The following is a 13009-nucleotide window of genomic DNA, read 5'->3' on the forward strand; positions in this document are numbered from 1 at the left end:
TCATAGCCATGACTGGAAATACTTATATGCCTGTATATGGTTTCTTGCATCTGCATGGCTATGGAATGCTTGTATTTGTGAATTAATGTGGCAGGTCATCGATTTGTTTTCTAAATTATTGAGGTCATTCATTGGCTGGTGCAGTATAGCATTTGATTCCATTCTGAATGATATTAGCATGAATGGAGTGACTCTTTTGACTGTGTGGTGGTTCGTATTACCCCCGCAGCTTTACAGGGTTTGCATGTAGTTTAAATGTATGCAGTATGGCCATTTTTTTAGTCTTGTGAATATGACAACATATTGTTTGACATATTTCAGCATTATTTGAAGCTGTAGTAGTAGTTATAAGTGGTTTTATTTAGATTTGGTGCTCTGATAAGTTCTCTGCTCAGCATTAGTTGCTAGTAAGGAAGTTTCTGCTTTCCTAATCAGTCAAGTGGTTTGCTATTTTCTACATATGATTATCCATTTGCAGCTTTTTTTGTTGCATATTCTTTTATATGATTATTTCTTTATAACTTAATGTTGACGTGCTTCTAGTTCTTATCAGGCTATAGCATATTATTAAGAGTCAGTTTATATGATATTTTTAGTTGTCCTTTGTCATGTAATATATATCCATGTATTTGATTTATGATATATGATTATTTTAGTCATTTTATCAGATAAGCTGCGTTGGATTTTGACCATGTGCCTGCAATTGATATTTCAACCAAGCTTAGCTTGATGCCTTTTGTCATGTTGCTTGAGTGTTTTGATGTCTGTCCTTGCTTTTGGCTACTTTGCCACCTTAAAACTCAAAAAATGCACTGTATTGTTAAGAATTTCTCAGTGAGAATGCCAATGATGTATTTAGTGATCTTTGACCTACATGCCTGTTCCATTACCACATTCTTGTAGACATATTGTTTATTTTCCCAAGTCTTGCTAAATAAAGAGGTGTCCCAAATCATGCCTTGTTGTCTTGTTGTGTTCCTATCTAATTAATATTGATCATGTCTTTGCTATTTTAACCTGTCAACCTGTATACCTGAGAAGTATCTTTGGTGATACCTTATCAACCTTCTATTGTACAAATTCATTCAGTATGAAACAACCTTCCGCTTGCTCTATCTTATGTCTTCTAATCTTTTTCTAGCTAGTTATCTTGGACCTAGTTTCTTCCAAGCTTGCACATTAACATTCTTGCCTCTACCACTTTCATATCATTCCTAATGGTATTCCTTACTGCCAATCATTTGATCTGTATATACTCTGCAACTTCTGATTTAATCGTTGAAGAAGAGTAGGCCGACTTGGTTCAGATTGCAGCATTATACCATGGAGAGGGGTGGTTGTGGAGTGCTTGAAATGAAAGATTCTGTGAAGGAGGCTGCAAGTTTGATGAGCGTACAATGACTGGAAATCTGGATAAGAAGAGCATTCCCACTAGTGTGATGCACTTCTAGCCCGTAAGGCATGGCACTACAGTAGTGGCAGAACTGACTTTGGTCACAAGGTGAGCTTATTTCTTAATGCTTGATTGTTGTTTTCTCTTAGATATTTTTGTTTAAATGGTTTCAGCCATGATTTTGCATACTTACATTTTTGCCGTACTAACTACTGAGTTTCATTCTTGGAGCTGCATGGATATGCAATAAATTTGTGGTTGCTGGTATTAATATGGCAGGTATTTTATAGGAGAGTAGCATTGTTCTGATGATAGGCGAATAATATCTTTGCTTCATGCTTTGTTGCTGTTTGACCTTTTTTTAGTTAGCGTATCTGAACACAACATTTCCTGAACAATTTACAGCTCTATTTGGAGTCTTTCTTGTAGGGTTTCTTCACAACCATAATTTAGGGGTTTATTTGGGGAAGATGACCAACTGGCTCTTTAAGGCTCTAGTATTGGATATTGTGGAAAAGGCTAATTTCCTAGATGCCATCCAAGCCACTAATGTGTATGTCTAATGGTCTCTAGTGTGTTCAAGGCCTTCGTTGGAATCTTTTGTTGCGAGACCAACACATGCCTAACTCCCCTGGTGAGTCAGGCTTCTCTCTCCAGGACATGTTAGCCCACCCTCATCTTCCAGCTACGGGTTATGCTGAGTTTTTCTGAACCAGTGAAGAGCTTGAGGTCGTTCGCCGGTGAAACCCTACTTTCTATCATGTGATGGCTGAGTTATTCCTTTACTTCTAGATGAGGACCACCGTGTTGGCATTAAGCACTGCATGCTTCATGTCTTTGGTGTTCGTGAGACCGACAAGTGGAAAACAGGTGATGTTAAAGTCCAATTTGGGTATCCTTCCACTGAAGGAAGATTCCTCTGGCTACCAAGTAAAACTGCGAATTATGAAGACAATCATACGCACTTTTTTTAATTAGCTTTTAGATTTATGCAAAAATAGGATTTATTTATGACAACAATCTAACTCGTTTTTGTGGTGTTTAATGCTTTCTTCAATCTGACTGATTTAATGCCTTCTTTAATTAGCTTTTAGATTTGTATAATGCTTTCTTCAATTTGTTTATGAAAATAATCTGATTGATTTATGTGGTTTATGTGGTGTTGAATGCCTTTTATGATCTATGAATTTGTTGTAGTGATGAGGAGACATGATAGAAGGGGAAAAAATAAAAAGGTTTCTTCTTTGTAAAGGAGAAGTCTGATTTGCAGATTTTTCTTTCTGCTGTTTGAAATACTGGCAAAGAAAAAGGAAAAACAAAACAAAGAACCTAGTTATAAGTTTTCAAGAGAGCCCTCAATTTTACATTTTGTTTTTTTGAAAGGTTTTGCCAGGAATCAGGAAGCACACATGGCCACAACTCCACACCTTCCCCCATGCAATGGCCACGCAACTCCAGCACCCCAAAATAAAAAGGGTTTGGATTTATGTGGGGCTGCAATTTTTAGATATTTAGCACCTTTTCCAGAACAAAGGGCTTTTGCCTTTTTTGTGTTATTTGCTTTTTCTGAATTAAATTGTTAACATACTGTTAATACATCTCTGCCAACCTAGTTTTGTTTTTCTTATATGCTAAACCAATATCCTATCTTAAAATTCTTAGAACAAAGGCAATGTAGGAATGCAATTTTAGTGAAAATGGAGATGAAGATGATGTTCCAGTTGTGATTAATGGGCAAGAGATATCACAAGGTGAGAGGTTTTGTTATTTAGAATCTACTATGGAAAATAACATTAATTTAGATGAGGATATATGTAATAATATTGGATCTGGTTGGATAGAGTGGTAAAGTTTTTTTGAGGTATTATGTGATAAATGCACACTTTGGTGGCTTGAATGGAAATTTTGTAGAACAATGAGGCCTACAATATTATATTAGTTTGGATATTTGGCAATAAAAATGGTTTAGAAAACAAATATAGCAGAAATGAGGATGTTGAGATGGATGCATCATAAAACTAGAGCAAATAAATTGATAAATAAGTTTGTTAGTGGAGTTATTGGATTTGCATAAATTAAGGACAAAATGATGGAGAATTTGACTAAGATGATATAGGTATGAAAATGAATATCTGAGGGGCTTTGGTAATATGTACTTTAATAATTTCCATTGAAGGAAGGAGGATGCACAGACCTAAGGTAACATGGATGGAATTTGTGAGGAAAGATGTGGAAAAACTTGAAATGTCAAAGAGGGCCTTGAATAGGAATTCTTAGCAAATGTGGATCCATTAAGCTGTGCATGATGTGGCTTATGTGGAACCTCACCATGTTGCCTCTATGCAGTTACCGTATGGGGTCATACCACGCGTTGAAAATGCTGTCCAAGCATTATATGACCACAGAACCAGCATGCTTAGAATTGTGTGGCTGCATATATGGCTTGCTTAACGCTGTGCAGCTGCATGCATGGCTTGCTTAGAATTGTGCAGCTGCATGCATGGCTTGCTTAGAATTGTGCAGCCGCATGTGAGGCCCACTCTCTTGTGGTCCTGTGCAGATGGAGTAGAAGCAAGCTCGTGGTCAGGTTGGCTGTGTTTTTGATAGGGGTATTGATAATATTAATATATTAAGTATGTTATGACTATTGCTATTAGGTATTTAGTACTAAATAGTAAGCACTAATTGTTATTTATTATTTGTTATGATTATTATTATTTATCCACAAAAAATACTACTATCATTTTTATTGCTTTTATTGTACTTAAATGTATTATTTGTACATTTACATAGTTAAAAAAAATACCAATTGCATATACACTGACATGTATGGCCCGCATATGCGGTCCCTTGATTGCCTGAATTCCACATATGCTCTATATGGTCCCTTGACCTCTTGCATACCGTGGCTGCCTTTTGAAACAATGATACAATCCCTACTATATCTCTTAATTGACAACTAAATATTTTGTTGAGATTGAATTCTCTGTTAAAGATTGTCAATTATTTTGATGTCTGTGACTGAACGGCACATGAAATTTGATTCCTGAATGAGAGTCAAAAGACCATGATTAATATATTTGGCCACATCTTTGTAGTGTTGATAGGTCTTTTATACTCTGAAACCATGTTTCTTTCTATCTCACTTGTAAGCCATCATGTCCCCTTCCCCTTTTCATTCATTCCACTTCCTATCTCACCAAGAAGCTGACCTCAAATACTTGGGACAACTCTGGAAGCTTATGGCTATTACTTAATTAGTCCATCAAGATCATTTTTGTAGATGATTCATATATCGAGCATGTGATTAATTATGGTATTCCTAGATGGATTGGTACCTCTGGCATTGACAACTGATAAAATCCTATAATGCTGACATTCTAGAGGGCTTCAATTCTCTGCACGAGTGGAGTTTGTGCAACCAGACAAAAAGGTTGCATCTTAGTAATGCAGTTAACATTGAAGCCAAGTTTTCAATCTTGGTCTTGGGTTTGGGACCTGGTCATGGATTGGGTCAATATGGTAGTTGGACAATATTGTACCAACTCTTGAGATAGCATGGCCGATAATTCACTAGGAATTTAATTGCATTTGGGTAGTTGCATGCATAACAGCTTCCCATCTTTGATAAAGTTGCAATTTGTTACCAAGATTTGCTGTACTATAAAAATGTAATAATCATAAGTTCAATAATCAAATAGCCCTAAAAAACAAAGTCAACCTTTGCTTTCCATGGTTTCATTTAGAGAAGTTGTCATTTATTAATATATCTTTATATGGATCTTGAAGGTAAACCATGCTATATAGGTGAAGCATGGTCTTTTGTGGCATTCCTAATAGGCAAAAGGGCCAATTTTTATTCAATTTGATGTAGTGCAAGAAATTGAGATGCAAAAGAGTGGAGCACTGTATGTGGGGTTGCAAGCGACTTGCAGAGGGCTGGATCTCCCCAGTTTAGAGGAGGAATAGAAGATGAGGGTGGGAGCAGCAGAGAGGAGAGGCGGAGGTCTCTAGCAAGATGGAGGAGGGAGGAGGAGGTATGGGGGAAGTGGTGAGTGGAACAGTGGTGGGGAGGGTAGAGGGTGGAGTGGTGGAGGTGGTGACTGCTGGTAGTGGGATCATGATGGGGAGATGTGGAGGGTGGAGTAGGCTGTCAGCTATGGGATCATGTAGGGGAGAGCGGGAGAAGAGGTTGAGTGGAAAGGAAGGAGAGGGGAAAGAAGAGGTAGAGGTGAGAAGGGACAAGAGAGGGATATTGGTGGAGGTTGGGGGGTGGGGGCATTGACTAGGGAGGGTGGACGAGGAGGGATGTAGAGTGGGGAGCATGGAGGAGGGGGGGACATGGAGTGGGGAGCACGGATCGCTAAATCGGTGCTAGAGGGGGTATTGGCTAGTAATTGGTTGGGCACGGTCTGGATCTTTATTGTGCTGATTTCGGGTGTGTCGACACAGAGAGAGACAGAGGGGGAGAAAAGGAGAAAGGAAGATAGAGAGGGAGAGGGAAGGAGGAAGTGGGAGGGTGAGGGGAACCCTAACCCTAACTTGACCTTGAGGTAGCGGGGGAGGGTGGGAGCGAGAGGGAGGGTGGAAGGGAGGAAGCGGGAGGGCGAGAGAAATCTTAACCCTAACTTGACCCAAAGAGAGGGACTTACTGGAATGCGAGTGGCAAGGGGGGACCATCGCGAGCAGCTAGTGGGCCCCATGGTGGTGTTTGTGAGTAGGGGCACTCTCTCCAGCATCTTGAACCCCGAGAAAATGAATCTCAAGCGGGCCAAACCATGTTAAATAGCTAGGGGAGAGGGGTTTAAGCGAACTGGCTCCATTTTGTTTTTAAAGCTCGAACATGCTGTTTTCTGACCGGTCTGGTCGATATATGCCTGGAACCGGCCTGTTTGGTACGGTTTGGCAAACCATGGGGGGAAGCTTTGATTGGGATGTCTAGGGCATGAGCGATCAAACCTGCAGCTTGTCATGTGATCTATTTGTCCGTAGGTCAAGTTGCTCAACTTAGGCCTGATCTGCAGCCCTTTGGCAACTTGAATCGCAACATGTAGTTTAACTATAGGCCTCCAAGTCCAAACACTTGTAGTGATGCTCACCTGCAGGTGGAGCTGCATCCTACAGAGCTCAAATACATCCTAAATGAATGTTCTGTGTACTACACTCCAAGGAGAAGATCTGTGATATGATGCATGGTAGAACTAGAGCTGAGACCTAAAAGTTACTAAACTATTTGTCCTGCCATGAAGTATTTAATTAAAACTCTGAAGTTCAAGAAGATTCCAAGCATACATGCTGTCCGGTCTTTTAATTCTTTCCTCTGAACACCAAGTAAGCCTGTCCATAGCCAAACATGTGTAGCTGTGGTCTAGCCAAATCATGAATTTCCCTTGCTGCTCTTGGTTGCACCAGAGGGCTGTTGAAATGGAATGGAAAAGCAGGAAGCAAAGGTTTAATATTTCTTTCAGTTTTACTGACTACTTGTTTGAGGCAACTAAAGAAATGTAAATGAAAAATGGATAGGTTGTTGATCCATATGGACAAGATGCATAAAGTTCTTGGAAAGCTTTGATGATGATATTAGTTGTTAAAGTGCATAGAGAATAATAAATTAGGAGTCTCCTGGTCTTCATTTATTGAAGAAAACATGGACCCAAAATCCCCTATTGGGCAACAAATATCTTCTACTCTTCCCTTACGATGTTCGGAACATCTACATATTGGTTTCTCAATTTGTGGAAAACATGTTGATGTTGAAGGATACAAGTGACAGCATCCTGCTGTTCTCCAATTCATTGGTCACAGGTTGCTATTTTTTCAGTCCTAGTGAATCAACGTATAGAAAGTTGAGTCATGAATGTCATATTGGTGAGACCAATTGTGGGTCTGTTGTGGAGATTTAACAACTGTGGATGGAAAAACAATGGGTTCAAGGTATGGAGATTGCAAGCTTCATGCCTTGGGAATTTGGCATGCTAAATGTGAATTTGACAATCATGTTTCTAATAACTAATCGCATGGGTCCCCAAACCTCTTGACAGGTATTAAGACCTTCTGTTACACCTGATAAAGGGTGTAAAGTTGGAGGTTTCAGACTTTGATTGGAGAATATCTTGACGTATTTGTGTTTTTAGAACTTGTAGACATATTAATTTGTGTGCTATTTTGAAGTTCTAAACCTTTGGTCATTTTCAAAGTTTGTCTTCTCTATAGTAGGTATCTGTTTTAAAGTAGTTCTGAAATTTATAGTTAATTGCCAAACCCCTAACTGTTTTATATGGGCAATCTAGACTTAAGTTTGTTCCCAAGATATTTCAGATTTCTAAGTGAAAATCATGAAATTGTGGGAGTTTTTGAATCATTATTTTTAAACTGACTTGAAATCATATCTTTATTGGTCTTCTAAACATCAGTCTTGAAATGGAGTGTCTGTTTCATGGAATGCTGTATCGGGTTGAACTACCTGTTACACCCAATACCGTACTGTACCGGTTTTGTATCGATACGGTGTCTTGTACTGTACTGATATTTAGTACGCCATCCTGTACCGTATTGAACTGCGTACTAATACTATAATAGGATGGTATCGATATGAGGTCCGGTACCGAGATGGCGAACCATGTTCTATTTTCTTCAGAGATTTTTAATAATTGTTCCATATCGAGCTTGCGAGAACCAGTTATATCTAAAAATAATGAAAAAGTATAAATCACAAGTGGAACCCTAGCTAGGTGGTATTGAGTAGCTTCATTTGAGTTATCGATCATAATATATATGGACTTCTGACTAGGAGGCGTATGTGGCCTTATTTGAGATTTTAATGAGGATGTACATGGACCTTTGGTGAAGTGATATGAGTGGATCTCAAGAATATGAGTGGTCTCATGTGCATTACCAACAAGGACAATGGCCTCATCAAAATTATCCAAAAGGGTATAAGTAGCCTTGCATTAGCAATGAGGATTTGAGTGGCGTATAAGTTAACCTTTGTAAGAAGATGTGAAATTATGTGAACTATCATAGGTTTCTGAAATATAAAATGTGCTTTGGTCATTTTATAGTGATTTAATCTTTATTCGAAGATTTCAAAATTTTTGTATTTTCATTATTGAATTGTCTTAGAGAACCTTCACTTAAACTTTTGAACAATTATCCGACTTATGATCTTATGTTGAACTCTCCATAGGCTTATGCATTTTCACCATTTTTACTGTCTTATTCTCTATGGAGAAGTTTGATTTTGTTTTAGTGAATCCATACTTGAAAAGTCATTTGTTTTTCAATGGAAACTTGAATTCTTTTGACCATTGTAGAAGTTACTTGCTGAGCTGTGTATCTCAATTAATCTATTATATAACGTCTTTTTAGTAATTACTAATTGGTGATGGATATAGGGGAGCCTTTCCAAGAAAGAGGCTACAATGTTCTGAAGTTGTTGGACCTAGTGGTTTTTGAAGCAACATCAGAAAAATAATACTTTCAATCTTGTTTGCATTGTTAGTGTATAATTTTACGTGAAGTAGGATATCTTCATAATTTTTAACAGAATTCTATTTAAGGTATGTGGTTTTAATTTTTAAATGTGGCTTTACTTATGTTTTATTTGATTATATGTGTTCTCGTTAAGGATGGTTCAATATCATTGTTAGTTTTGATTAATTAGACAATCAAATTTTGGGATTTGAATAGGTTGAAATCTTTGGACATAACATGCAAACATGTGGTGTAGTTGGGTTCAATAACTGAATTGGAGAAATTGTGGCAGTGCAATGGTCATCTAGGATTAGGGAATATTTTCCCCATGGACTATCAAAAGAGCTTGACCGTCAAGTTCTACTGGCTTCATCAGAGGGGAGTAATGAACAAATAGAGCAATTCTTAGAATTGTCGGCATGAATCAGAGTTTATGAAGTTAAAGAACTGTTAGAACAAAGTATAAAGCAGGGCTTAGGACTACCATTCAGGAGTCAGGATTCAGGAGTCAGGATTCAGGATGATATGTTTATTTTCAGTCTATGGAAGATACAGGTGGCACGCTAGGTGGTCTTTAGAGATTGAGAAGAAGCTAAGGAAAGAAATCTGACATGCTGATCTCCTCTATGGTTGTTTCTAGCACCAGTTAGGACAGCCAACTAAATCTTTAAAAGACAGGTCTAGATGAACACGTTTACATGTTTCAAATGTGGAGAGGTAGGAAATACTGGTACTGGTTATCCTATTTGCTGTTAGGGGAATGTGAAAAGAATGGAAGTTAGAGAGAAGAAAATATCAGTGAGCTTGAAGAATGAAATGTCATCAGTACACTGCAATCTCTAATTGTGGCCAGCAGATGGACCCAAACCCCTCCACCCAGCTCCCAGAGAGAGAGAGAGAGAGAGAGGATGACAATCAGCAACATAATTCTACAGATGGTACAGAGCTCTAAGCTTGTTGTTATGGGCTTCAGTGCAACATAGATGATGATAGGAGTTCCTTATTCTGGAATGAGTTTGTTCAGTGATGGATTGTGGTAGGAATAATATTTACATTTTATTGGTTGGTGCATTGTGAGAAGATTATAGCCTAAACATGTCACCTGTTGTATCCTTTGTTGGTTATTTACCTGGCAAGTGGGTAGGGTTTAATGTAATATGAATTAATATTTGAAGTTGTGTCTGAAACTTTAAATCCAAAACAAAGAAGTTTTGGTTTAAGGCAGCTTAAAGTAGTGCTGGTTTTAGAGTTATGGTGAAACTGATAAATGACTAATGACAGACACCTTGATGATTCCAATCAAAATCTGATCCCCAGCCTCTGTATCACTTAGGGCCAATAGGCAGGAGCCTACTGACAATTTTGATTCAATGATCTGTTGTGACCAAACATGACAACACATGGTCAAACTTGCCTGTCTATGTCCCGTTGATGCATCCCTCTTCAGTGGGTAATGCAAGCCAATTGGAGTACTAGGAGATTTAAGTCCAAAAGTTATCCAAATTTTGATGTTTAGTATCCTGAATGTTGGCTGCGTCTTTGTGCTGTATCTGTGCTGTATCTCTGTTGACATTGAACTGGAATTTAATGGGTTATATTGGACTTATGCATAATTCTTTCAGATATCTGAGATAACAAATGTGAAGGTTTTTCTTTTAATTATATTTGGTTTAGAAATGAAGTTGGTTCTCTAATTGGCTATTGGATTCATGATTCATACAAGGCTGTAGAAGCTTAATTTCAATCAGATCTGCACTAATGATATGCAGAAATGAAACAACAATTGGAAATTAGAGAAGGAAGAAGAGCAGAAACATGAGAGAGAGTGGTCGTCTCTTCTTTCATTTATTTTTTCTTTAAACTAAACTGTTTTCTAGTTGAATCATTGCCTCTTTTAAGCATATGTTTGGCTTTTATTACTAACTGGGGCCCATTGGATTCACACATAAATGTAGAATGCATGCCTTTACCAAGAGAGTAAGCCTTGGCACAACGATAATGTTTCTCCATCGTTACCTGGGCATCGTGGGTTCGAAATACGTAAACAGCCTCTCTACACCTGAGCACAAGGTTGTGTACATTTGGTCCTCTTAGAACTTGCAGTGGTAGGGACCTCATCCATGACGCTGCCCTTTTTTATCTTCACCAAGCTAAAGTTCTGGATAAACATAAAGAATCAAATCCCACACCCATCTTGCTGTTGTTCAAGAAAGTTCCTCAACATTTCCTAAAATGGGTCAATGAAATCCTCCTAAATCTGGCTATCTCGTTACTTAAACGGATAGGAGAGAGAAGCCTTGTTGTCTCAAAATTCAGAGAACAAGACAGAATGGGAGAAAAGATGTCGTTCGCTTGAGTCTAACCCAGTCCTTTGCTCAATATTAGCTTTTGAAAATTCAAATAAAAAAACGAATAGGAGAAAAATCATCCTTTCTCCTACTCAAACCAGAGCCTGTCCTTAGTGAGGGATTGACTTAAGATTGTTCCGGTTATATCCAACCAATCTTTTCTGATATTAACCTAGTCAATAAAGTGAAAAATATAGGTAAAAGTTGCACACCACTTTCTAGGATTGTATTAGTATTTATAGAGATATTATACATGACATAAATAGATATGTACAAATAAGGTATATAAATAAAAAAATAAAAAAAAAGTCTAATATGTTACCGTCATAAATACATCTAATGCTATAAATATGATAATACTCTAGCATCCTCTGCAATCTAAATATCTGCGGTCAAATGTGAAGATTGGATTGAAGTAGAGTAAATCGAAAAGTGGATAATAGTTTCGTAAAGATATCAACTAGTTGCTTGTCGAAAGAAATGTGAAGAAGAGATAAATTGTCCATTTGAACTTTCTCTCGTAGGAAATGATGATCAAGCTCAATGCGCTTGGTGCGGCATAAAGAATCAGATTGGCAGCAATATGAATAATGCTGAGAATGTCACAGTAAATAAGATAGACCGCATAAGGGCCATGCTAAGATTTCGAAAAAGATGCTGGATCAAGATGTCTTGCAAGCGTGAATGCAACAGAGCGATATTTGGCTTCGAAGTTGATCAAGATATAGTAGGCTGTTTCTTAGCAGATTAGGAAATAGAATTGGATCTAGAAAGATACAAAAATAGAAGTGGAGTGCCAAGTATCAGGACATGCTGTCCAGTCCATATTTGAATAGGCCACTAAGGACAGACGTTGACATCAAGAAAATTGAACCCAGAGTACAAAGTATCATGAATGTAGCGAATGATGCACTTGATAGTTTGGAAATGTGGTTCACACGAAGCATGCAAAAACTGGGCTATGAGATTGACAGCATAAGAGATGTCTGAGCGAGTGAAAGTAAGATATTGCAAAGTCGTCCTGATTTGACGATAAGTATAAGAGTCCTCAAGCAGGCGATCTTCGTGAGCGGATAGATTGGTTTTAAGTGCAAGAGGAGTAGAGACTAGCTTGCTAGAGGAGAAACCATGATGCTTTAGAAGGTTATGAGCATACTTTTGTTAGGTAAGGAATGACCATTAGTCGAATTAGATATTTCCACTCTTAGGAAGTAATGAATGAGTCTATATCTTTCATGGCAAACTCAGCCTACAAGGTGAAAATCCAATAGAGAGGAGCTACCCCTAATGATAAGATCATCAATATATAATAAGAGGATAGTGAGGAGGATCTACCACTAATGAGAAGATCATCAACATGTAATAAGAGGACAATGATTCCTTGTGTAGAACGGAACACAAATATGGAAGGATCAGCTGTATTCCCTTAAAATCCAACTTAGAAAAAAAGAGGTAAACTATTGAAACCAGGGACAGATGCCTGTTTGAGCCCATAAATAGCCTTCGCAAGTGACAAACATGGTGGGGTAGGATAGAAGCATAAAATTAGGTAGCTGCTTCATGTAGACCTCCTCAGATAACACCCCATGAAGGCATTTTTAATATTTAACTATCGAAGAGACCTTCTAGAAGAGATGGCAATAGATAGGACAGTGCAAATAGTAGTAAGCTTAACTATCGGGAAGGTGTTATCAAAGTTGATTCTTGGTTATTGTTTATAGCTTTGAGTAATCAACTGAGCCTTGAGGTGCTCCAAAGAGCCATTGACCTTCTGTTTCACTTTGAAGACCCATTT

The sequence above is a fragment of the Elaeis guineensis genome, chromosome 11 (genome assembly GCF_000442705.2).
Source record: "Elaeis guineensis isolate ETL-2024a chromosome 11, EG11, whole genome shotgun sequence".
NCBI lineage: Eukaryota > Viridiplantae > Streptophyta > Magnoliopsida > Arecales > Arecaceae > Elaeis > Elaeis guineensis.